The 23,763-nt window shown below is 44.0% G+C and overlaps 1 protein-coding gene across 4 annotated transcripts in view; it reads left to right on the top strand.

Moving 5' to 3' along the window:
• The window catches only part of EHMT1 (euchromatic histone lysine methyltransferase 1), a 163,030-nt gene that overhangs the window by 23,126 nt on the left and 116,141 nt on the right, over nucleotides 1-23,763 (top strand). Inside the window, exon 1 of one of the 4 annotated variants that reach the window (XM_054007468.1) lies at nucleotides 1,139-1,213. The exons of 2 other annotated variants lie outside the window; for them this stretch is intronic. The gene's annotated coding sequence lies outside the window, so the exon portion shown is untranslated. Of the gene's footprint in view, nucleotides 1-1,138; nucleotides 1,214-15,526; nucleotides 15,606-23,763 lie in introns of those variants that run through there. One more of the 4 variants, XM_054007466.1, reaches the window with a different exon arrangement.

Raw genomic sequence — 23,763 nt, 5'->3', positions numbered from 1 at the left:
AAAATGGGATTTGTGATATTTTAAGAATGTAACACTCTTTAAAATGTTTAGAGCGTTAGTATCAAGCGGGGAAAATTGAGGGCTGGATTCTGATCTCGTGCTACTGGCTTCAACTGAGATAATCCAGATTTACACTGATGTTCATATGATCAGACCTGTCCCCTAAATCTTCTAGATTGAAGCAGCAATCATAGCCCTAAAATATGAGTATTTATGGGGGTAGGGTGGGAGGGGGAGCTCGGATTCCTACCGGCTATGAGGAGTAATTAAGTAAAGCATCATAAAATACATGAGAAGGAAAAGGAGGAAATGTTGCTATGATGATAATACAAGAAGATAAAAACGGAAGAATATAAGAGAATCTATTTCTAGGGGATCAGTCTTGTCTTTCAGTTGCAATCTTGTCATTTTAACCAAGAAAGCTCTGATTGAGATGCACAGCTATAGGGTGAGGGAGAGGGAATTAAGTTGCTCCAATTAAGATATGATGTAGGGTGGCTGGAGAATGAGTGGACAAGATTACTTCCAACTGTCTTGTTTAGCTATTGGATTTGTTGCCAGTAAGCAAATCCTCATTTGCATTGGCCTTTAATCTGTAGAGTAAAATGTGTTTGTCGGGAGCTGTTACTTACTGTGCTGCACTATTGAAAACTATATTTTTAAAACAGTTCCTTTTGACTAAAAACACTTCCCCCCTCAAATCTTTTCTGCCATTTTTAAAGCAGAGATGAGCTAAGAAATGATAAGAAGGAAAAAAATGCCAGGGAGAAGGAGCTATTTTGACTAAAGCTTCGTTCGAGGGACCCTCCACCAGTTTGTCGGGAGAAAGTCAAGAGCAGACATTTAAACCATGTGTCTTACAGAGAAACCATTGTAAAAAATGTGGGGAAGTGCATGTTAGTCTCAGGGTTTTTAAAGTCATTGGAGGTAGGGAGTTTGACAGAGACTCTTGCTAGAACTTCAGAAAGGGATTAGCACTTGTTTATGGAGCTATTCAACTTTGCATGTAGTCCTGAAATGGCATTTCCTCATGTCTGCAGCAGCCCTCATTTCATGAAATGGATGCAACTGCTGAAAAAAGATCTCGCGTGAGCAGGCTCACTGGAAGATTAATCCTTTAGAGGGAGTTGGAGAGTTAAGCTACTGTAATTTCTCTGCAGTTGGCTGCAGTAAACAACTGCTCTAAAGACACGAGGAAAAAAAATTGACAGAGGTACATGGGACTAATGTACATATCTTTTTGTGTTTCTACTTTAACATAGAGGGGTTGATAAAGGTTTTCTCAATAGAGAACTGGGAAAGAAGGATCTTTGTTATGATTTTATGGGTAACCTTCATGTTGTGGGTTTCTTTTGTTTTCCAGGCCACTGTAATCCTATTTCAGTGCAAGGCCATACTGCGAAGCTGGTTTACTTTCTAGAAGTGGATAGAGCCCTGTTCTGCCTTCACGTTGGGCTAAATGAATATACCAGTTGAGGCCTGCTGCACGTTGTGCTGTGTTGGCAGGAAGGAGCTGATAACACGCAGTACTTTTCAGTTGTGAGCATAGCCCAATGTGATTTTTTTGTTTTGTTTTGTTTGAAATATCATGCTTCTGTTGAAAGTAAATTTGTAAAGGGATTAGCTTTGCTTGCTTGCAGAAGAATAGTCTTTTTATTATATTTAAAAAAAAATGCATAAAGAACTGCCAACTTGTTATATTGGTGAGATAGCGTAGCTTTGGTCTAAAGGGCGATCACTTTTGAATGCTGAGGGACGCCTGTCTTGGTGGCGAGGGACTTGTTGTGTGCACAAGGACTGTGTCAAGGTGAAACTGGGCCATTTTGTTTTTCAGTCGCTCTTTTGTGAGTGCAGCCTGAAAGAGTGAAATCCTTTGGCAGTTATTAGTGAAAGGAATCAGCTCTTGCCCCGAAAGCATGGGCAGAGGAAAACATTGTTTACCATCCTTGATCCTTTAATTAACAACAACATCAGCAACAAGAAGCTTAAGACACTGCAGATCAAGGCCCAGTCTGGGCCCTGCTGTAACTCCATTGAAGCCCAGCCCAGTTTAGTTTCTTTCTTGGACTGAGTCAGCACTGTGTGAGTGCTGGGAAGGGCAGAACTCAGTAACCCAGCTTGGGTATTTGCCATTGAAAACTTCTAACTAACCCTTGTGGGGGATGATGGAATCGAGGTGAACTGATTGTCACTGAAGCATGCTGGGGATTTTTTTTGGAGTGGGGTAGCATTGATTATGACATCACTAGCTTTAGTAATTCACCTGTCTTCAGTAGCAAGAGTGCTTATGGATTGCTCCCTACCTTGTTAGTTCCAGGACTGTATTACTGGAGCAAAACGGGGGAAGAGTGCACTCCTCCTAGTTCGGAGGAAGCTAAAGTATCTTGCAATATGATGAGAAAGCGTGAACAGTAGGCAACAGTTCTTTTTGTACAGTCTATGCCATTGAGAAACTCTGTTGGATGGCTGTAATGTTAGTCCTGGCATTGCCCGTTGTTAATGAATTTCCAGCAGCAGCAGGAGTATGTCTTTGCAGTGCTGCATGTTGGAAAATGGCTACTTATGTCCTTGATGGTGGTGTGAAGAAGGGGATTGTGTTTTAACTGGTAGGCAAATGCTGATGGCTCCCACTGGATTCTTCCTGCAATAGCTGTGGGCTTAAACACAATACGCAGGTGAAAGTTACTGCAGTCAAATGAGTTCAAAAGGGCATTTCTGTGACAGACTTTGCTGAGCTAGTTGCACTGTGTTTTTCAGGAAGATTTTGCCAGACAGTTGTTGAGTTTCTTAGGTTTATTTTTCGCTCGGAGCCATCTTCTTTCACTCCTTTCCAAAAGCTTTGGCTAGCACAGATTGTCAATGTTCTGTGGACATTTTTAGGGAATACCGATGGGTGTGTATGTAGGGGGAATAATCAGCTACTAAATGCAAATGGGTTTGCATTTTACTGTTTTAAATACCATTGTAGTCTCTCTGAGGGTGGGTTAATTATGTCTTCCTTTTGTTGGGTGCGAGGAAAGGGTTTTTTATATATATGGGGAGGAGCATTGTTTTCAGAATATGTTTTCAAATGTGACGGAACAAAGCTGTGTTTGTCATCTTGGAAAAGCTACAGTTCTGCTGGAATCCAGCAATGCTGCCTGGTTTCTCAATGTGTGTGTGTTCCTAACAAGGGTTTTTTATCTTTTGTCTGATGCCAGTGAAGGATCCGCAGGCACTAGAAGGATTTTCATGATGCGAAAAACCACTCAAACTCGGGGCAAATTACAACTGGCTGAAGCAAAGGGGGCTGTTTTCAATTTTTTAAGGTAAAATACAAGGAAAAATTGAAGCAAGAAAACTAAAACAGGACTTAAAATCTGATTGCTATGCCCACCACAAACCAAATAATCATCTCACATTAACCCACCATGTGTAAGTGCTGGCGTGTCTTGCAAATATAGAATCCAAAGGTCTCATAACACCAGGGCTGTGGGCATACAGTGAAGAAACCTCCTGTTGAGGTAGGATCCATATATCATGGTGTCTCTCCCAAAGTGCAGACAGTTCTTGTTTCCGTCCTCTTTTTGTAGAAAGTGACTATAGCGCCTGGATCAGTGCTCTTCGCCCTCATTCATCTCAACCTCATCCAGGGGATGGGTGAGAATTAACTAGTCACTAAAACAATTCCAAATGCTTATCTCGAAATCTCTTCCAGCCTCTGGCCTGGCCTCCTCTCACTTGTCCTGTCGGAAGGTGGTCTAGGGCTGTAGTGTCTGGCACCAGAAATTAAAGGGAAGACTCAACAAGGAGAAATAGGACACTTCAATGCACATGCCTTTTGGCTCAGAACCTCTCTGCAGTGGTCAGCTTACATGGGGTAGGACTAAGACTTTGCTCAGCTTGATTCAGACTTAAAAAGAGGAAACAGTTTGAGTGTATTTAGCAAGAAGTCCAGTCCTTTGGTGTCACCAAACATGCAGCTTCTCAGGGTGTTCCTGTGTACTGGTCAAAGCTTGGTCTGGCTTGGTAGGGCACTAGGACTTCCTCCTGACAGATCCCCCAAGCTACCTCCCCTTCCTGCGGATGAACCCATGTAGAACACTTTTCTCTTTCCAGCTAGGACGCTGGGCAGCTTCTCCATGACAGGCAAGGCCCTCCCACTGGTTCATTTGAAGGGAATTAGCCACATCCCTGTCTGACCCCCCCCAGGTTTAGTTTGGACTAAGTTTCAAAAGTGAGCTCTTAGAAGTGTTAGGTAATGTCCTAACACACACATTTTGAAAGTCTAATGTAGACAAGGCAGTGTAGATTTTAACAGGTGCTAAGCTGGTTGAGCCAGAGGCCGGGCTTCCCCCAGTGTAGCTCTGCTGCTAGGAGGGCTGGGATAGACAGACTGCCAAAGGCAGGTTAGCCACCAGTTGTCTGGACCCCATCTGAGCAAGGTAGGAGAACATAGTGATTTAATCGCCAGCAGCCTGTTGATATCAGTGCTCCCATCATTGCTGTCGTAGCTGGAGCTGCACCATTGCTGGTGCAGTGTTGGGAAAACGCCAGTGCAGAGCAGGCCTTGATGTCTTTTACTGGACTCCTAGACTCCATTGTAAGCCCCACCTAAGGAAGTTAGGTGTCCAAATCCCATTGGATTTTCAGTGGGATTGGGTACCTAACTTCCTTAGACTCCTTTGCAAATCCCAGCTTTAGGGCCAGTTTCTGCTTTTTGTTCCACTAGTGCAACTCTGCTTAATTCAGTGGAGGAATTGAAAGCAAAATAGAATCTTGTTGATTAGTAGCTGCCTAGCGCTTTGGCAGACATCAGCCCCTGAGTTTGTTAAAAGCAGTTCATAAGAAATAAAAGAAAGTGGAACTGACCAGCCTTTCAGACACCTGAGACCAGTCCTTATAAATGTTATAGGGCTGCAGCAGTGATCCGAAGGCAAAAGCGACTCACCAACTAGGCTATATAGCATATTCCTCAGTCGTTACTAGCCAAATAATGACCATTGGAGGCTCATTGCCTTTGCTTCAGTATCTTAACTCCTTCAGCCAGTCGTTATCTGATTGGTAATGACTTTAAAGCCAGATGTATGGCTTAAGCATTGTAATTGTCCATTGTGCTGAATCCTCTTTTTGCTGGGAAACTGGGCAAGGGTTTTCTTTAAAACATGGAGTTTGTCTCTGCTTGTGCCTTGTTGTGTCTTGTACTAGAAGTGGAATCATATCACCCCTCTCCTCAAACACTTGTCCTGGCTTGCTGGCCCTTTTGGAATCCAATGTAAAGATTGCTTTTCAGCTTTTGAGAACCCTCAAAGGGCTCCTAACTGCTGCACTCCTGCTCTGGCAACATGAACTGCCAGTCCCTCCACTACTGGGGGACCTACTCATTCAGTATGACTGTCCACCTGCCGGAGTCAGGTCCCCACCTTACCAAAGCATACACCAGCTCTGTGGAGTGTTCTACAATGACCTGCGGTGGATGGGCAAGAAGAATTGGACTGTATTCTACCATAATCAGCCATGGGAGTTCTGCTCCAGGAAAACTGGCCAGCTTCATGGGGTGATGCCACTAGGAGAGGATAGAGCAGGGTGTGGGTGGAAAGAGGATTCTTGCCTGGGCTTATCAAGGCAGGTATATAAAGAGAAAGTGGGAAGTAGTTTAGAGGCTCTCTCGGGGACAGAGAGGGTCTTTTACACATCTGCAAAACAAGGTTAATCACTCCGCTACCAGCAGGAGGACAAGGCTTAATTAATTAATGAGCATAGGTAAAGTACCTTGGGGTTCTTGGATGAAAGGTGCCACAGGGGAACAAAATGTTGTTATTGTCATAAAATATCTTTGAAAAATGATATACAGTGAAAGGAGAGAGTGATGGTTGTGCAACTTGCAGGGGAAGAACAATAAATTAAACAGTGAAGGGAAAGATCTGAAATGTAGCTGATATATATGCGAGGATGCTAGTTACAAGGAGGGGAGAATGGAAAGACCCAGGAAAGGACAGGTGGTTGGGGTGTAGAGTCAGGAACAGGCAGCTTTTTAAGGTAGTATTTGAAGAGAGGAAGTGACATAGTGGCTCGTGAAGAGAAGGAAGTGCACAACAGAACATTCTTAGAGCGTCCTCTACTCCCTGACCTACTTGCTGTCAGTAATTCGCAGTTAGAAAGGAAAACAAAAGAAATTGAAGTTCTCCTTAGAAAAGATATAGATCCATCTTTCCACTCTGCTTTCTCCAGGAACTCTGCGTCAGCTTTACGGAGAAGGGGAGAGGCAGATGTCTGGAACTTACAGTGAACCCTCTGGAGAAAGCAGAAGGGTAAATCCCAGGCCACATATTTCACTCTGGTGTTATGAATCATGATACTGAAGGAGAACAGTATTGGAATCCTGAAACCAGACTCAGATTTATCTACCAACTTTAATGTGCAAGCCCCTTAATGCAAGAGCAGCTATTTCCCCAAGAACGACACAGGTGTTACTTAATTGGCTTGCCTGGGGATACATCTCACCATGACACATTATGAGCGTTAGAAATGATCTGTCCCTAACCTCCCTCATAATCCATTGCAAACTAAAAGTCTGCTTTCCCTGCCTCTGCGCCTGGAGGAGCCCCCACTAACTTGATATATCTTAATCTCATTTTATTTTCCAGATCATTTGATTTCTCAGTGCTTCTGCAGTCCTTAGTGTTCTCGGGAATCTTTGGGTCCATCAATCGTTATCTCGGTGTCTTCTCAGGCCCTTAGCAACCTTGGAACAAAGTTCCCAAACTGTCTCTCATATAGAACCCAAACTGTTTATAATCTGGAATCTTTCAGTAGTATGTGTAAATCAAATTCTCCCCTCTTTGTAGTATGACACTGGTGATCTCCTTTCCCCTCTCCCTCCTCTACTGTTGGAGATTGGGAATTAAATGCCAAATATTTAATAGATCCACCTGTGTGTTTAAAGGTTGTAGGGTATTTCAGACATCCCAGTAACTGGATTAATCACAAAACAGAGAACCAAATATCTCAAATAGTTTAAAAAAAAAAAAAAAAGTGAATAAGCAAATGAAACCGAAAGCAGTACCCTTCTACTCTGCATTCAGCACCAAACCTTGTCCAAGTAACTGTCCTCCCACACTTAATTTAGGTACAGATTCCAATCTTCTCGAAACTGATGGAAATCCATTCAAACTGCAGTGACTTCAGTGGAGTTACTCTAGATTTACACCAGAGCAAGGAGATCAGTCTGGCCCTTAATTTCTGTATTGTTCTTTACTTTCTAAATAGCAGTTATTGTGTCTGAAATGACGATAATCTCTTAAGTATTCCTCCTGCTGATTACAGCCAGGGAGTGGCGTGGGTTAGCTCTCCCGAGCTATTTACCTCCAGAAGTTCTGCAGTTGCCTTGCAGCCTTCGTCCAAGAACACCTTGAATGGGAAGGAAAAATGAGAAAGTCCCCTGGTTTTCGAAGTTGTCAATTGTGCTCTTGGCTAAGCTGATTATTTTATTTATTCCAATAATCCTCTCTTCCAGAATAAAAGAAAATTAGTTGTCTGCCTATTTCTGGAGTGATTTGCCCTTCAGACCGAGTTGCTAGGCAAAGTGCTTAAAATCTGGACTGAAAAGATGGCTGTGTGTTTAAAATCAGAGTTGCTATAAGAGAGGGTTTGGATTTTAATAGGCTAGTATTCAAGTTGCCACAAAGAATACCATTTGCTCAGTGTTCTGTAGGATTATGAATCCTTTCTCTACATATTACAAATGGGGTCAAACCTGTTGTGATAGATAGTGTGTCTTATCTAGGATTTTGTTGGTAATATGAACTGGCTGGAATTGAAGCCCTAAAAATTATACAGCATTAAACACAAACTTTTTTTTTTTTTTAAATGTGGAGTATTGTCATTGTTTTTCATTGGGTTTACTTGTTTGTCTGCTCGTCAGTTTTCAGCAGCATTAAACTGCTTGAAAACAGTTAAAGATCTATTTCAGTGAGCTGTGGTGGAACAATGAGACTTTTACTGTGTATCATACCTGGCTCTTCGAACTGTTAAATATCACGTGATTTCTTGTCTGCACAGGGACAAGCTAAATTTACTACAGCAAAATGCTGTATGGCTTCTTGGCAAAGATCAAAAGCAATGTCATAATATTTAGTGATGAGAGTAGCTACTGCAGAGAGATCTAGGTCAGTGTCTGTGTGTGGTGAAGAGGAGAATTTCATCTTTCTCTCGGGTCATATTGTCTTTGATCCTGCTGCTAAATTTTGTTCTTGTTTAAGAATGCTTTTACCCTGGAATTTACACCGGTGTATCTCCATTAACATCTATGGAGTGACTCCAGATTCAGGCAGGTGCAACTCCTCCATTTTGCCATTTAGATTCATTCCCAACCCAAATGGCCACATCCAAATTTCCTCCTGCCTCCGCCACGAGATTAGGTTCAACACATGGCAGAATGATGCATGGGCTGAACGAACAGCATGCCTACTAAATGGCAAACGAGGCTTCTTGTGGCTGATATGATCCGCCTCCTGCCCACCAGGAATGCCAAGTGCTCGGGCCTGTGTCATCCATTGCATTTGTCAGGGGTGCTTCAGGTTGTGTTGCAGTGAATGTTAATCCTAATACACACTGGTGGTTTTGGCACAGTTTGGATTGTGCTGAACTATGGGAAATACAGAAAAGTTTAGAACTGTGAATACTGTCTGACCAAAGGCATGCCTGGTGTGAGGGCAGGAGAGACCAAGGGAATGAACGGGGTTGCTTGTCCAAACCATTCGCTTTCCCCACCAGCATTATACACTGGTATATGTGGGTGCATCACCCTCGAATTCAGTGGAGTTACTCACTTACACCAGGACTGAGTTTGGTCTGAAACCTCCCTCCTCACCTTGCTGCATGATCAGAAGGCAGCAAGGACAGAGCCTTGGCAGCTCCAACGCTGTTTCAACACAGAAGGACACCAAGAAGCCACATGGCAGTAAATCCCGCGTATCTGTCATGTGTGTTTTGGTGAGGCTGTCCCAGAAGAGCTGGGAGGTAATCCATCACAGTAAGGAGCGGGGTAGGAGTTAATGAATTTCCACGATCTTTCCGTAGTACTTAGTCCAGCTAGTAGTAACGGTTTTACTAGGCTGCTGCAAGAATCCCATAAGGGACCCGCTGGGAGCAGGCTCAGTGCAAAGGATCCAGAGCCCAGGGATGTTTCCATCAGCCCAACCGCACAGGTGAGAATCCCTTGCATTTCCATCCACAATTTGGCTGTGCCGCCATGTACGGGAGAGCAAATCTCTACCCTCTTTGTTCAGCATAGATCTTGGGATGGGCTTTTATTTTTATTTAAATACCACCAAAGTAGTGATACAGTTAATTAGTGAGGCTCCTACTAGCTTTCGGTTTTGCCAGAGAGTGATTTAGAATTGGTCTGGGTAGCATGTTACAACAGAACTCTCATTCCTTCCCTAGCTGAAGTCCTCAAGGGATATGCTGCAGCATAAAGCTGTCCAAGTCTGTCCCTTCTTTTGCTGCTTAGTATGATGACGATGACGTGTTGAGCACTGTTGACGTGCTTGGCACTTAACAAACATGGAGGAAGACATTGTCCCAGCCCTGAGGAGCTTACAATTTCACAGTCTGCTCCCCTTGAATTGAACAGGAAAACTCCCAATGATTTCAATGTTTTAGGATCAGTTCCTTAGTTAAACACAGGGCCAGTTTCTCTGCTAATATAAACCAACATAATTCCACTGAAGTAAATGGAGCTCTGCTGATTTATATCTGCTGAGGATCTGGCCCACAGGCAGTGTATTTTCGATGTTCCTGATACATGAGTTGAAAACTGAATCTATAAGCCATGCAGGGCTTTGTTGTTGTAAAGATATGATTTGTTCTTGGTGGGTTATTGTCAAAAACACTTTTTTGTGTATCTGTAGCACCCTAATAGCCAAGATGGAGTCCGCTCTGCAGGGCAGCTTCCACCAAAAAAATGCATGCACAGGAATGCAGCAGGGAAACTCCCTACCACCCCAGGGACACCTGTTCCGTACCCTGTGGAGTACCCTCCCTCCCTCCCCCGGAATGGTACAATGAATATAGGAAAGGGAAGTATTTATTTACAGAAAGATGAATGGAGAAAAACAACAAAGAGAGAGAGAGCAGTAAAACAGGGTAACATCCAACACAGGGACTCGAGGGTCCAGGGGTATCACAATATAAAAGTATAGATGCTGAGCAATGCGTCTAGACTCTGAGGTTAGGAATCCTGGGCAGAGTTTCAGTCCAGCAATGAGTCTTGGGTGCTTCTGGTTGTCTTCAGCGCCAGTGAACTTTCCCCAACAAACCCCTCTGGTGCCTTCTTCTGCCCCTCTCTGCAAATCCACACAGAGCAACAACCTCCCTCCTTATTCCCAATGCAAAGTCACAAGCCCCACTACTCCTGGTCCCATACAGTTCTGGCTGATGATGGAGATACTGGGTCCAGCTCCGGTTTGTCCTTCTCAGGTGATTCCTTCCTGGCACGGTGCCCCCATGGCTCCCATCCTGGAAGGCTGCTTTGTCCCTCCTGGGCTCCAGGCCAGTTCTTGGTTACTTTGGTACACGAGGGCCTGCTCCATGTAGGCACTCTTGTCTGGAGCTACAGACACCACATGGCCCTGTCCTCTCCCTCTCTTGACGCCTCTCCCCCTGGAACAACCAGCACTTCCTCTCCCTCAGGATGAGGTTTTAAAGATGCCATGCTGTCCAAACCCCATGGGGTTACAGTTGGAAGGTATTGTGCATGGCAGGAGGAGCGTGTCATGGTGAAAAGTCAAAGTTTATGAAATTCACAGCAAAGCTCCTGAAAGACCAGAGACTTGTTTTAACCAAAATGCATCGGTTCATTTTGACATCTGCAAAACAAAGAGTAGAGAGGATGGATGGTAGAGGCCAACATTTGCAGGGCATTGTAGACCTTCTCAGAACCCTAGCTTGTGTCCCCTTCAATAGTCTTTTCAAAGGCCTGGTGTTTTACAGGTACCTCTCTCTTTCCTCCAAGTTCTTTGTGGTGCTTCACTGCTGCACCTGCTTTGGCTAACTGGGTCCCATTACTAGTCCACCCCAGTGTGACAGTCCTGTCTTGTTGTGTCGACTTAATATTGCTGCCACTCTCCTACTCTGTTTTCCACTATGTGATACCAGCACTCTCTGAGCCTGACTCTGATCTCTGTTCCACCAGTGTCAATCTGGAGTAACCCACTCAAGTCAAGGGGCTGATTGGCCGATGCACTGCATCTTGTGTGATTGTTTACACTTGTGCAAAGCAGATGTAAAATTGTACCAGATTAGAATGGCAGCGTGTTACACACAGTGCAGGCAAAAGAGACTCAGGCCCAGGGTGCTTACTGTAGATTTACACTTGTTTAACAGAGGTCAGAATCTGGCCCTCAGAGTTTAACTGTTCATCTGTGTTTTAAGATGTTAAGATTGCTTGAGAGACCGCGGTGGCCAGGATCAGTAGGATTTGGCCTGTTAGGGTACGTCCAGACTACCCGCCATATCGGCGGGTAGCGATCGATTTATCGGGGATCGATATATCGCGTCTCGTTAAGACGCGATATATCGATCCCCGAATGCGCTCCCCATCGACTCCGGAACTCCACCGGAGCAAGCGGCGGTAGCGGAGTCGACGGGGGAGCCGCGGCCGTCGATCCCGCGCCATGAGGACGGGAGGTAAGTCGGAATAAGATATGTCGACTTCAGCTACGGTATTCCCATAGCTGAAGTTGTGTATCTTACATCGACACCCCCTTCCCTCCCCCCAGTGTAGACCAGGCCTTAGTTGCAGCTTTGGTGCAACTGATGAAGCAGGTTACTTACGGGGTATACAACAGGAATGTAGCTGCATTACACCCCTTGATATCTTCACAAAATGCTGAAAGCTGGACCATGACCCAAAGCCTGTGTATCTGGGTGTTATACTGGGCTGTGCTTTGACAGGACTAGTAGACAGTCAGTTGAATGAAACCATTCATATGATAACAGGTACCATGAGACTGACCAACCTAGCTTAGCTACCCATTCGGTCCAATAGTGCCTCTCTGGCAGCAAGTCACCTTGCAGAATTCGCTTCATAGGGTACAAGACTTGCCACATCTATCCCTGTTTAAAAGTGGGTTTAATTTACTGAGCCACTGTCTCAGCTCAAGGCACCCCACTTGGAGAGTTCCCCTAAGGTGGGAGTTCTCAACCTTTTTCTTTTTGAGCCCTCCCCCCCCATCATGCTATTAATCCTCCATGGCCCACCTGTGTCACAACAACTGATTTTCTGCATATAAAAGCCAAGGTCGGCATTAGGGGTTAGGAAACAGGGCAATTGCTTGGGGCCCCATGCCACAGGGGCCCCCGCGAAGCTAAGTTGCTCAGGCTTTGGCTTCAGCCACAGTTGACAAGGCTCAGGGCCCTGGACTTCAGCCCCATCTTTGGGTGCTCCATCTTTGGGTAGAAATCAATCGCTTCAGAGGTGGAATGATCATGACTCCCCGTTTTGCCACCATGGCTGTTAAAAGATGTAGGTCGTATATTTGCAGGTTGCTTCTATCAAACAGGGCAACCTGGTTCCATCCTGGACATTGTACAATGCTCTTCCCTCATCTGTTGACTGGTTAAGACACTTAGATCAACACGCTTGACTTGACTATCTATGCAGATGTATATATCTCCACGCGTTCCCTTTCTCCTTTGCCCACTCACAAACTCATCCCTGAAACTCTGAGGCTTTGCAGGTGTTATGTTTAAACCCGAATACTGCAGGATCAATAACACAACTGCACAGTCTTCATCCTGAGGGAGACCAGGCTGAGCTCCCTAGTCTGCGGCATTGCTCATTTTTCTGGGGTGACGGGTGCGTACCCCTATAAAGAAATAAACTTGTATTTCAAGCATGTTTCTTGCATCAGCATAGGAAGGAACAAAAAGCAGTGGGGCTGGCACACAATGAAGCGATAGTGATATAAATTAGCAGACTGCGTAGGCACACAGCTCTACAAAGCCAATAGGGTCCTACACGTATGTGATAACTCGAATGCTATCGTTTATCCCATAATCAGCCAACGCTCTCCCCTTGTGTCTAGCTCCCCTGCCATCCACATTTCGAGGGGCCCATTCTGCATGCTTTGCGCACCCAAAACTCCAGCTGAAGTCAGTGGGAGGAGTTCTTCCTCTTGGTCTCCTGGCTTGGATTGATCCTAGCAGCAGTTTACAGTCTGACACCTCCTGTGTTAGGGACTATACTCGGCACATGCAGAGGGGATGGATTTGAGGATCCAATAGATCACCAAACACTGCGTTCTGCTCTTTCTCCCCCCCGACCCCAAAGATGAGAACATGGTCAGGCATCCCTGTAGACAGAGAAACCTGCTAGTGCTGTCCATGCAGCGTCTCTTCTTAGTGAGCAACAAGAGACTCCTTGTTAAGAAACAGTTGTGTCAATTCTGCATATCCGTGGGAAAGGCCCATTTCAACTCTCCTTCAGGCTTGGCCATCTAGCCTGTGTATTTTTCCAGTGGGTACCTTGTTAGTGAGCTCTTGACATCTCTGTGTTATAAGACTAGACCCCCAAGGCAGTGCCACATACTATGCATGAACTTTAGGTGTAACAGAAAACCACAGTGATAGTGCATTCAGAAGGGGTCCCCTCCCCCCCCCCCCCAGTGCAGTGATACTTATTCCCATGATTTTCTTAAGCTGTTTTTTCCCCTGGTTGCAGCTTTCTTTGTCTCCATGGCAGCTGCGCCTGTAACTTTACAGGTTTCAGAGTAGCAGCCGTGTTAGTCTGTATCCGCAAAAAGAGCAGGGGAACTTGTGGCACCTTAGAGACTAACACATTTATTTGAGCATAAGCTTTCGTGGGCTACAGCCCACTTCATCGGATGCATAGAATGGAACATATAGTGAGGAGATATATATACACACTACAGAGAGCATGAAAAGGTGGGAGTTGTCTTACCAACTCTGAGAGGCCAATTAAGTAAGAGAAAAAAACTTCTGAAGTGATAATCAAGCTAGCCCAGTACAGACAGTTTGATAAGAGGTGTGAGAATACTTACATGGGGAGATAGATTCAATGTTTGTAATGAAATAAAACCTATAGATCACTTTACACCAGCTCACTAGAAGGTTATTAAGCGCTATCTCATTGAAAGTTACATAATGCTTTACAGTTCTGCATAGTTCTGAGCAGGAGTGTTGACTATAAAAATGGAATTGTTTGCAGGGTGTGGTGGGGTTGTTGCTTATGGTTGGTTAAAAAAAAACAAACTACTTTGTTTCCCAGTAATAGTTCAACAGCTGCTGTTTGCCTCTGGGTACTTTTACTGTGAGTTTGAGAACATGCATAGGCCTCAATTCTGCAGTCTGATCTGGGCAGAGGGCCCTTTATAGGCAAACAGAGTTCCAATGAAATGAGCGTGTTGGTATTGGGGTCTACCCACGTGCTTCAAATTGCAGGATTGTGGCCACAGTCATTCCTAACCCAGAGCTATCTCATCAGGATTCACTGGTGTGGTTTTTTGCTGTTCCAAAATCCTGGTTGGAGAGCTGGAATAAAAATTTTTTGAAAAACCCAGACTGACTGAATAAACTTTCGTTTCCTCTTTCTGAGTTGCCACTGCACATTAAAGCAGGTGGAAATGTTCAAATGGCTAAGATCATGGCTTCGTGGCCTTTTTCAGGCTACCGTGGCTCAGAGAAAATGGGAATGGATGCCCTGGACAGAAAAAACAACAACCCTCTAACATGTTTCAGGCTCTTTTTTCCCCTCCCAAATGCTCTTTTTAAAGAATGACAAATGCATGTTGGCATAGAAACTACAGAAACTGATTGAAGCATGCAAAAGTAAAAGGAGCCTTTTCTGTGTGAACAACATGGACTGAGTCTCAGAAAAAGCTGGCTAAAATCTTTTACAAGGCAAAGAAAATTGTCCAGATGTTGTTGGAATTATCATGGCACTAAATATTTAGGGTTTTTAATTTGCATTTAAAATTCAAAAAGGCTCTAATGTAGGGAATGCAGATATATTACCATTGGGTTTTCTTCCCCTCCCTCCTTCTTTTGAAAGAATTTATGGCCTACCAATATTACTGAAATCTGTTTGGCTTTGAATAGTGCCAAATCCTCATTAAAAATGTGGCTATTTCTGTGGTTTAATCTGTTGGAAAGGTACCCGAGATCCAGTTATGTTCAATTAAGGAATAATATTGGCGTGGCTGTTGTTTGAAATATTAAATGTGGCAGTCGGCACACCAAGCAAAATGTTTGCACATTTTAATCGCTTAATGATTAATCTCGTAGTTTAGTCCGAGACATGATCTGGAGTGCTTAAAACTGTCCCAGCTCTCCGTTTGGAAGGGAAATCTTTGCTTCCTTTCCCCCTGAAACACCCAAAGAGTAACACAGTATCTCCTGCACCTTGCTTCCACTCACTTCCTCTTCAGCTGGCTAGCACAACTGCAGTACCATGAGCTGAAGGAAGCTGTGGAGCATTGTAAGAAAACTCTCACTGAGCATGCTCCTCAGCACCTACCGTGGGGTTGGAACTCATGGACAGACCAGTGTAGGCCTCTGAAATCTTTGATGAAAATCTTAAAAGCCAGCACAGCCAAACAGAGGTATGGATCATGTCGAGCTTTATTTAAGAGGTTTTTACTGCTGATTCTTCAGTCCTTTGGGGTTTTCTAAAGACTGTCTTAGAGGAAATGCTTCTCTAAACTTAAATGGCTTAGCAGCACATATCAGTAGTTTGTCTCTCTGATATTTTATCTGCTCTGCTGAAGGCCAGGCTAGTTCTGGTAGCATGGAACCTTTGCACTTTTCATTTGTGCTGTGTAAGGTGCCATTTCTAAGATGCTGCCTTTTGCTTGCATGCTGCTGCTGTTGGAAATATTCCCTTTTCATGTGTTCCTTCAGAAGCAGGTAAGGCCACAAATTGCAACGTCAGTTGATTTATTTATTTTTAATTGCCTGTGGTAAGTCCCACCAAGTCTTTCTCTCTTTAATGAAGCAGAATTAAGGCAACCCTTCGTCGTTTTGAGTGTTGAAGTAAGTAGGCAAAGAGAGCCATGAAATGCAGCTTACAAACCACAGTGCCTTGGGATCCATTCATAATGTATAGCTATGGAGAAAAGATAAGGGCTGGGTGGATTTGTTGCATAGCATTTTGGGGACTGTTTACTTTGAATATTACGTTTTCCAGAGTTCAATAATAGTTTTGTTGATTATTTTCTTTTTTAAAGACAGAAATGAGGGTAACCCTGGTAAATAGGCCCGTTTTTAAAAAAACCGTTGTGTCCTTATTTTGGATTTTTTGCCTTGGTTTTCAGATGATGTTGTATTAAAATGGGCATCTAGGAGAAAGGTCTGTGCAGTTTCTTAAATAGCATAATTCTAGAAGAACGTTACTAAACAGCATTGTGTTGCCCTGGAGTGTGTAGCATTCGCACCCCATCAGTTAAATATGTGATCATTCCGATTTCAAAAGGGCACTGTTTAAGGTCAATAGACCCATAACTCGATCGATTTCCCCCTGCCCCCTTCTGACTTAAAACTCCATGTAATTCTTTCTGTTTCAGGGTTTGGATTAAAATAAATAATTAGTGCAATTTCCATTTTTTTTTTAAATTTAAAAATTGGCATCAGTAGCCTAGTTCTCATGAGCAAGCAACCCTACAATAACAAATCAGGTTGCTAAGTCATAATGCTGAAAAATCAATTAGTGGTTTTTTTTTGGATAAATATAAAGCACCTGGCGATGGCATCACTCTCATTTTTTCAATAAAATGTCCAATAATAAACCCGCCTGCAAGGAAGGGTGGGGAAGGAAGCCAGCTTCAAGAGGGAAATAGGTGTCAAAGGATTCTTCTTGGTGACTGTGAAATGCACCTGAGCAGTGGGCTTTGGAGCACTGATGCTTTCCTGTGATATAGGTTCTGCAGGGGTGCTGCCTGAAATTCATCCCTCCCATCTGCCCTCTTTCTCCTGCATACCACACAAACCACAATTCATTGGGCTTTGTGCTGGGAATGCCGCTGGGGACGGGGGAGGGACAAAATCCACCCCAGAGACATGAACAGACATAACTGCTTTTCCAGTCCGCGGACTGGTAAGTGGTCACAGCCTATTCATGCCCCTGTGTGGGAGTTCTGGTTACTGTATCCAAGTGCCAATCCAGTAGTCCCTCTGTTCCAGCCTAATCAGGTTTGCTGGAGAGTCCCCAAACATGGAGCTGGCTCCTGCAAACTGCTGGCTTGTTTTATTCCAGCCTAGGAAACCACTTGAAGCATGTGAACAGTCCTCCTTAAAGTGCCTTGCTTGACTAGGGCCAGAGGGCTCTGCACCTGGCAGGATTGAGCCCCCGGTGCACAGGGGATAAGGATGCAGACACATTCTGCATGGCCATTCTAGAAGCCTCCTCCCCCCACAGTGACAATGGGAGGCTTAGATGCTGCCTTGCACAGGCCTTCTGCACCTGGGTGCTCTTCACCTTTTCAGAGTAAATCTGGATGCCGGAGTGTTGAACTCGATGGCATAGGCACTGTCTTCTGGAATCCTTAGTCTACAGTGGGATACTGACAGTGCCTGTGCCCATGAGTAAAAACATCTGATGTAAGAGGTAGGGGCTGCGACCTAGCAGAGAATCCAGACAAATATAAGTGAACAGGAACCCTGTATTTCCAAAGGTCCTGCTTTGCAAAAGCGTTTTTGAGGGGAGATTTTAATTCCAAAATGTATTTCCTCTACCAATTTTTAGGGAAACTTTCCGGCATAGTTACAGCAAGATAATTATTCTGCTACAGTTATATTGGGATAAATCCTGGCTTTTTAAGTGGAGTAATTATGCTGGAATAAAGTCATTTAATTTCAGAATAGTGTGTCCACATGGGGACATATACTGATATATATAACGGGATAATTATTCTGGTATAACTAGCCCTTACTAGTGGCTGTTCCATCACTCAAAAGGTAAAAGGTTGGAAGAGCTTCAAAAAAGCCAGGAGCCCTTCCCCCTATTCCCTGGCCATACACACACATTCTACTGTTTGGACACTTAACAAGGAAGAAGATCTGTGTCTATCCCAGGGGTCGGCAACCTTTCAGAAGTGGTGTGCCAAGTCTTCATTTATTCACTCTAATTTAAGTTTTGCGTGCCAGTAATACATTTTAACGGTTTTAAAAGGTCTCTTTCAATAAGTCTATAATATATAACTAAACTATTGTTACGTATCAGAGGGGTAGCCGTATTAGTCTGGATCTGTAAAAAAGCAACAGATAGTCCTGTGGCACCTTTAAGACTAACAGATGTATTGGAGCATGAGCTTTCGTGGGTGAATGCCCACTTCGTCAGACACATGTAATGGAAATTTCCAGAGGCAGGTATAAATTGTTGTATGTAAAGTAAATAAGGTTTTAAAAATGTTTAACAAGCTTCATTTAAAATTAAATTAAAATGCAGAGCCCCTCCGGACTGGTGGCCAGGACCCGGGCAGTGTGAGTGCCACTGAAAATCAGCTCGTGTGCCGCCTTTGGCATGTGTGCCATAGGTTGCCTACCCCTGGTCTATCCCTAGGTTAAATTAGAGAAAGGAATGTTCTTTGGAATCCTGTACAGACAATGAGAGTGGGGACACTGGGCTTCCTCCTCACTGGCCGGCTCAGGGGAGTGTGTGTATGTGTTTTGTGGTTTGATTTTTACAGTTTCTGAGACAGGGGATTTGGCAGAGTTTTCAAGCAAGCTCACCTGTTTTTGGAGGACAGCAGCTGCCAATTAACTCTGCTGCCTGGACACCTTCATCCCCAGCATTTTGAGGACCAGCAGGATCTGTGCTCCAACTACCATCTGAAGGGGTCCATAGGAAGAGGATTATAAATGGAGTGTGTGGGGGGATGTCATTGGGAGAGCGGGGGAAAAAGAGGAGAAAGAAAACACTGATGGTAAAAATAGGGGAAGAGAGACCAGATCAGAAGAAGAAAAACTTGGCATAGAGGATGAGGAAGAAGAGAAATGCACTGAAACGTTTAAGGGGATGAACAATTCTAGACAAACTAGTGGAAGAAAAAGCCCAGATGTTAAAAAAAGACTGAAGAAAAGACACCTAAAGATACAGAGAGAAAGGTGGAGAATGAATGAAAAGGGCAAAGGATGTGGGAGGGGAAGAAGCAAGACCCAGTAACTTACCCCTGTGTTATGTAACAAGATGTTTGCTTTATCCATCATGTGAACCTGTGATTAAATGGTGATTTGGCTGTTGAAAAAGTAAATCTGAAAATTGTGCTGGCATTGGACTGAGAGGGATGACCCTGCCCTTCCCCCAACCTGACCCCCCCCTGGAGGCAGTAGATTCCCCTCATTTAAGACACTGCAGCTGGCTGAGTAATGTCTTGATGCTTAGAAGCCCTGATAAAGCATGTGAATGGCCATGTGCAAAGAGAGTTTAGGAGGATTATACTCTGCTAGTGAATACATATTCTGTGTCACTCATGCTTCCTAAGGCATGGCAATAGCCTGCCTACCTTGTTCTCAAACACTATAAAACGACTATCACAATCTTAGGCTCTGTCTTGACTGCTAAAAGAGGTGTGTTTTTTCCTCAAGATCGCTGTGGTGAAATAGCTATCTTAATGTGAGATCCTAGTGGAGACAAGATATAGGTAGGTTTGACCTCGGTGTAGGTCAGCACTATACAGCCGACCTGGGGTTCACCTCAACTAGCAACATCAAGGTAAACACTACAGTGCCTTCTCTCTGTTAGGATTTTCTATCGAGCTGGCTATCTCAAGTGAGTCATCTCAATGTCAAACATGCACCTCTTTTTTTGCAGTGAAGACACAGACACAATTTAAAAACTTTCCCCCTCTCCGGAGGTGCCCCTGTTTTCAATGAATGCAACATTTAAAGGCGATTTTGGGAACCAGGCAGTGTGAGAGTTGGTTTCGGAAATGAAGCGTGCCCTTGATAAGCACTACGAGGTAGGTTGCGATGAAAATGGCTGTCTGGATAGAGTACCTAATGGAACAGTCTCCTTCGCCAAAGCTTTAGCTGTCCCGCTTCTCAATGCGTTCTGTAAATGGGACAGAGAACCTGCTTTAATATTTTGCATGGCAAGATGCGGCATATCAGTACATGGGCTGACATCAAATCATAGAAATGTGGGACTGCAAGGGACCTCAAGAGACCATCAAGTCCAGCCGCATGGGCTGAGGCAGGACCAAGTAAACCTAGACCATCCCAGACAGCTGTTTGTCTAACCTGCTCTTAAAAACCTCCAATGACCAGGATTCAGCAACTTTAAATCCATCATGATCCTGATGGAGCACTGTTTGGATGTAGTTTTTATAAGCGAAGTGACAGCGGCTATTTCCCCTTCCTTTTCCTCAAATAGAGTGAGAGATGCCTAGAGTTAAGCATAATTGAGTGAACAGTAGCATTACGGGGGACAAAAGAAATAGCTGCAAGAGAAATAAAATTGTGCTAGAAATGAAGGAGTGAAAAATCCACTGGTCTCTCTCATTTGTTTAGCATGCGGACGAGTGTCCACTTTCCACAATTTAGATCTGAACAGAATGTCTGATTTAGTAGCATCCCTCACTGCAGAGAGAGTTCTGCTTTATGAAGATGTGGCATTAGCATTTTGCTACAGACTGGGGCATTGGTATTATACTGACGCGGGGATAAATAAAGGTTTTGATGTACTTTTATTATTTATAACCGTGAGCCATGTTTCTCGTGTTTTCAGTTTGTGTGTTGGGATGGATGAAGGCTGCTTGTTTGATTCATGACATCCATTCCAGTCTCTCTGGAATGAGGCATGTTTAGATTAGGTATGTAATATGCAGCACTGAACTGGGATTCCAGCAAAGCTTTAGTCACTCCAGAATGGATGGAGAGCATTGAATGTTTTCTGAAATGACAGGCGTCTGAGAGTGCCTTAAAACTGATCTTTCAGCCTATTCCTTCCAAAGGGGGTTTAAAAAAACAAAAAGTCTCTGGAGCTCCAGGCATGTCAGTTTACTGACCTGTAAATATTCACCCTTGTAGGTTTCACACCAACATCTGAGGCACGTCAGGAAGGGGGAATATCAAAAATCCTAGCAGAGTAATGGCAATGCCAAAGGGATTTTCCCATTATAGCCATCTGAGTTTATATAGTTGTTATCGTGATGTGCCCGAATGGGCCTCTTCCCCACTCACATCTTCCTGGGCAGTACGTGCGTAGTATTATTTCCTACCTGGGAAACCTGGAGCACTGACAGCTTGAGAGGCCAGTTTTGAAAATATTGATCTAGTTCGGGGTGCCTCTGCTTTTTGGGTGCTCGGTCTGAGTCTTGAGGCCTGAGTTTAAGAGGTGCTGAACACTTGCAGCTTCCGTAAGTGCCAATCAGAGCAATAGGCGCTCAGCGCTTCTGAAAATCAGGCCTAAGGTGTCCAAAGTTGGGCATCCAGCATCAGTGACCGTTTTTGAAAACAGGGTTACAGTTGACTTTGGCCAAGATCAGACAGCTAGCCTGTGGCAGACTGAGGCCTTGTCTACATTATGGGGGGAGATCGAGCTAAGTTATGCAACTTCAGCTACGTGAATAACATAGCTGAAGTCGACGTACTTGGATCTACTTACTGCGGGCTCCACCCTACGCGATGTCGACTGGAGACGTTCTCCCATCAACTCCCCTTGCGCTTCTCGTTCAGGTGGAGTACAGGAGTCGACGGGAGAGCGATCTAGTCCTGCTAAATCAACCACTAATGCACCGATCGCGGTGCGATGAACCCCCCGGTAAGTGTAGACAAGCCCTCAGGAACAGAAACTACCTCCCATTCTCCCCTTTTTCTGCCATAACAAAGGCTTATTCTTATAGAATCTTCTTATGGAAGATGAATGTTGGGCCTTTGTCATGGCAAATTGTGGAACATATTTAAATAGGCTGGTTAAATAGGCCAGTGCACCAAATGCCATGGCTACCTTTCCTCATTTAAATTAGTGTTCATACATTTCCAGGAACACGAGTGGCCCCAAGCATTCATTCTTTGTTACTTAGGTATTTGCAAGCAGCACGTGTTGGGGCACTAACAAGGGTGCAGAAAAAAGGGAGAATGGGATGCAATATTTAAACCTGTTAAGAAGCAAGTGGTCTGACCTGATATTTTTGCATATACTGTTGTTGCCATATTACATTGTTACCAACAAAATTGGCAAATGTTTATCTGTACAAACCACATGATGTAGCAACTCCAGCTGTCAGCTGTCTGACCATATTCTGTGTCCCTGCCACTCCAGCAAAGAAATAATTAAATAATTTTCAGTACAAGTGGTTTTTCTTGCTGGTGGTGGTGACTAACTTCTTGAAGAGTGACCTCTTGTGACACTGGCCAGTTGGTGTACTGGTGTCACAGATTCTAAAACAGCAGGATGCAGTCTGGTTTAAATACAAAGAAGTGCACCGATTAAAAGTAAAACTTTTTGTGTAAATACATTTTTTGTACGATTTTTTTTTCCCCATCAACTAAAAGTTATTTTGGGGGAGGGGAATATATAAAGAAAAAATAATATAGCTGGTACTTCTGTTTGGTAATATTTATGCTTGTTTTAAAATAATTAAGGCTGGGATTTTTAAAGGCGTTAGATGCCCACATCCCACTGAATTTTGAAGTCAGACCCAAAGTATCTCAAATTTGGAAACCAAAAGCAGTGGCCTAAATTTTGGCTAAAGTGGCATGCCCAAGGTGACCCAGCAAATCAGTGGCAGGGCCTGGAGTAGAATCTAGGTCTTTGAAGACCCATCCTCATGCTCAGTACACTACACTAAGAGCTTATCGATACCCCGCTGCAGGGGTGTGAATAGCCGAGCGTCCCAGAGTGCTGAACTGTGACACCCCCATGTTGATGCTGGGAGCATGAACTAAAAAGTTCCTAGGCTGCATTAACGTAATCCTGTTTTGAAGAGGTTTTTGTTAATGTGACTAGGAACCTTTTAGTTCATGCACCCAGCATCCATATAGGGGTGTTACTGTTCAGCACTCTGGAGTGCTCAGCTATTCACACCCCTACAGTCCAAACTGCAGGGTAGCATAGACGTCGCCTAAGGCCACTTTTCAAACTTTTGGCCTTCTCCTCTCTGTGCCTCAGTTTTCCCATCTATAAAATGGGTAAGTTTCATTATCTCCACCTTTTATACAGCACTTTGGGATTTAGAGATGAAAAGTGCTAAGTATTTTTATTATTTGTAGTAATAAAATTAATCAGATGATAATTTTTCCTTATAACCAGCTTTAGGTGATTTTAAATGCTCTGTTGGGTATTTAATCTGTCTTTATAGCTGAGACACATAGATAATTAGGGCTGGGAAATGGTCAACGCCTCCAAGAACATCTACATTGGTTTGGACAAATCTAGTATTATAAGAATAAGCTGCAGGAGGTGAAGACGTACATTTGTGGGTGGTTGGCTGGAGAATTTGCCTTTGGGGTTACAGTATTTCAGACTGGGCTATGATTGGAAAATTGCATTAAACCAGTTAAATGCCTTTCACTGTCAGTTGAAAAGTCAATGTACTGACAGTGGATTTGCTTTTAAGCTAGGGCTTCATGCTCTAACGTGGTGGTTCTCAACCCGGGGTACACGTATCCCTGGGGGTACACAGAGATCTTCCGGGGTACATCAACTCGTCTAGATATTTGCCTAATTTTACAACAGGCTACAGAAAAAGCACTAGCGAAGTCAGTGCAAACTAAAATTTCATACAGACAGTGACTTGTTTTTACTGCTCTATCTGTAATGCT

The sequence above is a fragment of the Malaclemys terrapin genome, chromosome 17, assembly GCF_027887155.1.
Source record: "Malaclemys terrapin pileata isolate rMalTer1 chromosome 17, rMalTer1.hap1, whole genome shotgun sequence".
Lineage (NCBI taxonomy): Eukaryota > Metazoa > Chordata > Testudines > Emydidae > Malaclemys > Malaclemys terrapin.
Note: the sequence above shows the minus strand (reverse complement) of the source record. Positions and strands in the feature narration are given on the sequence as shown.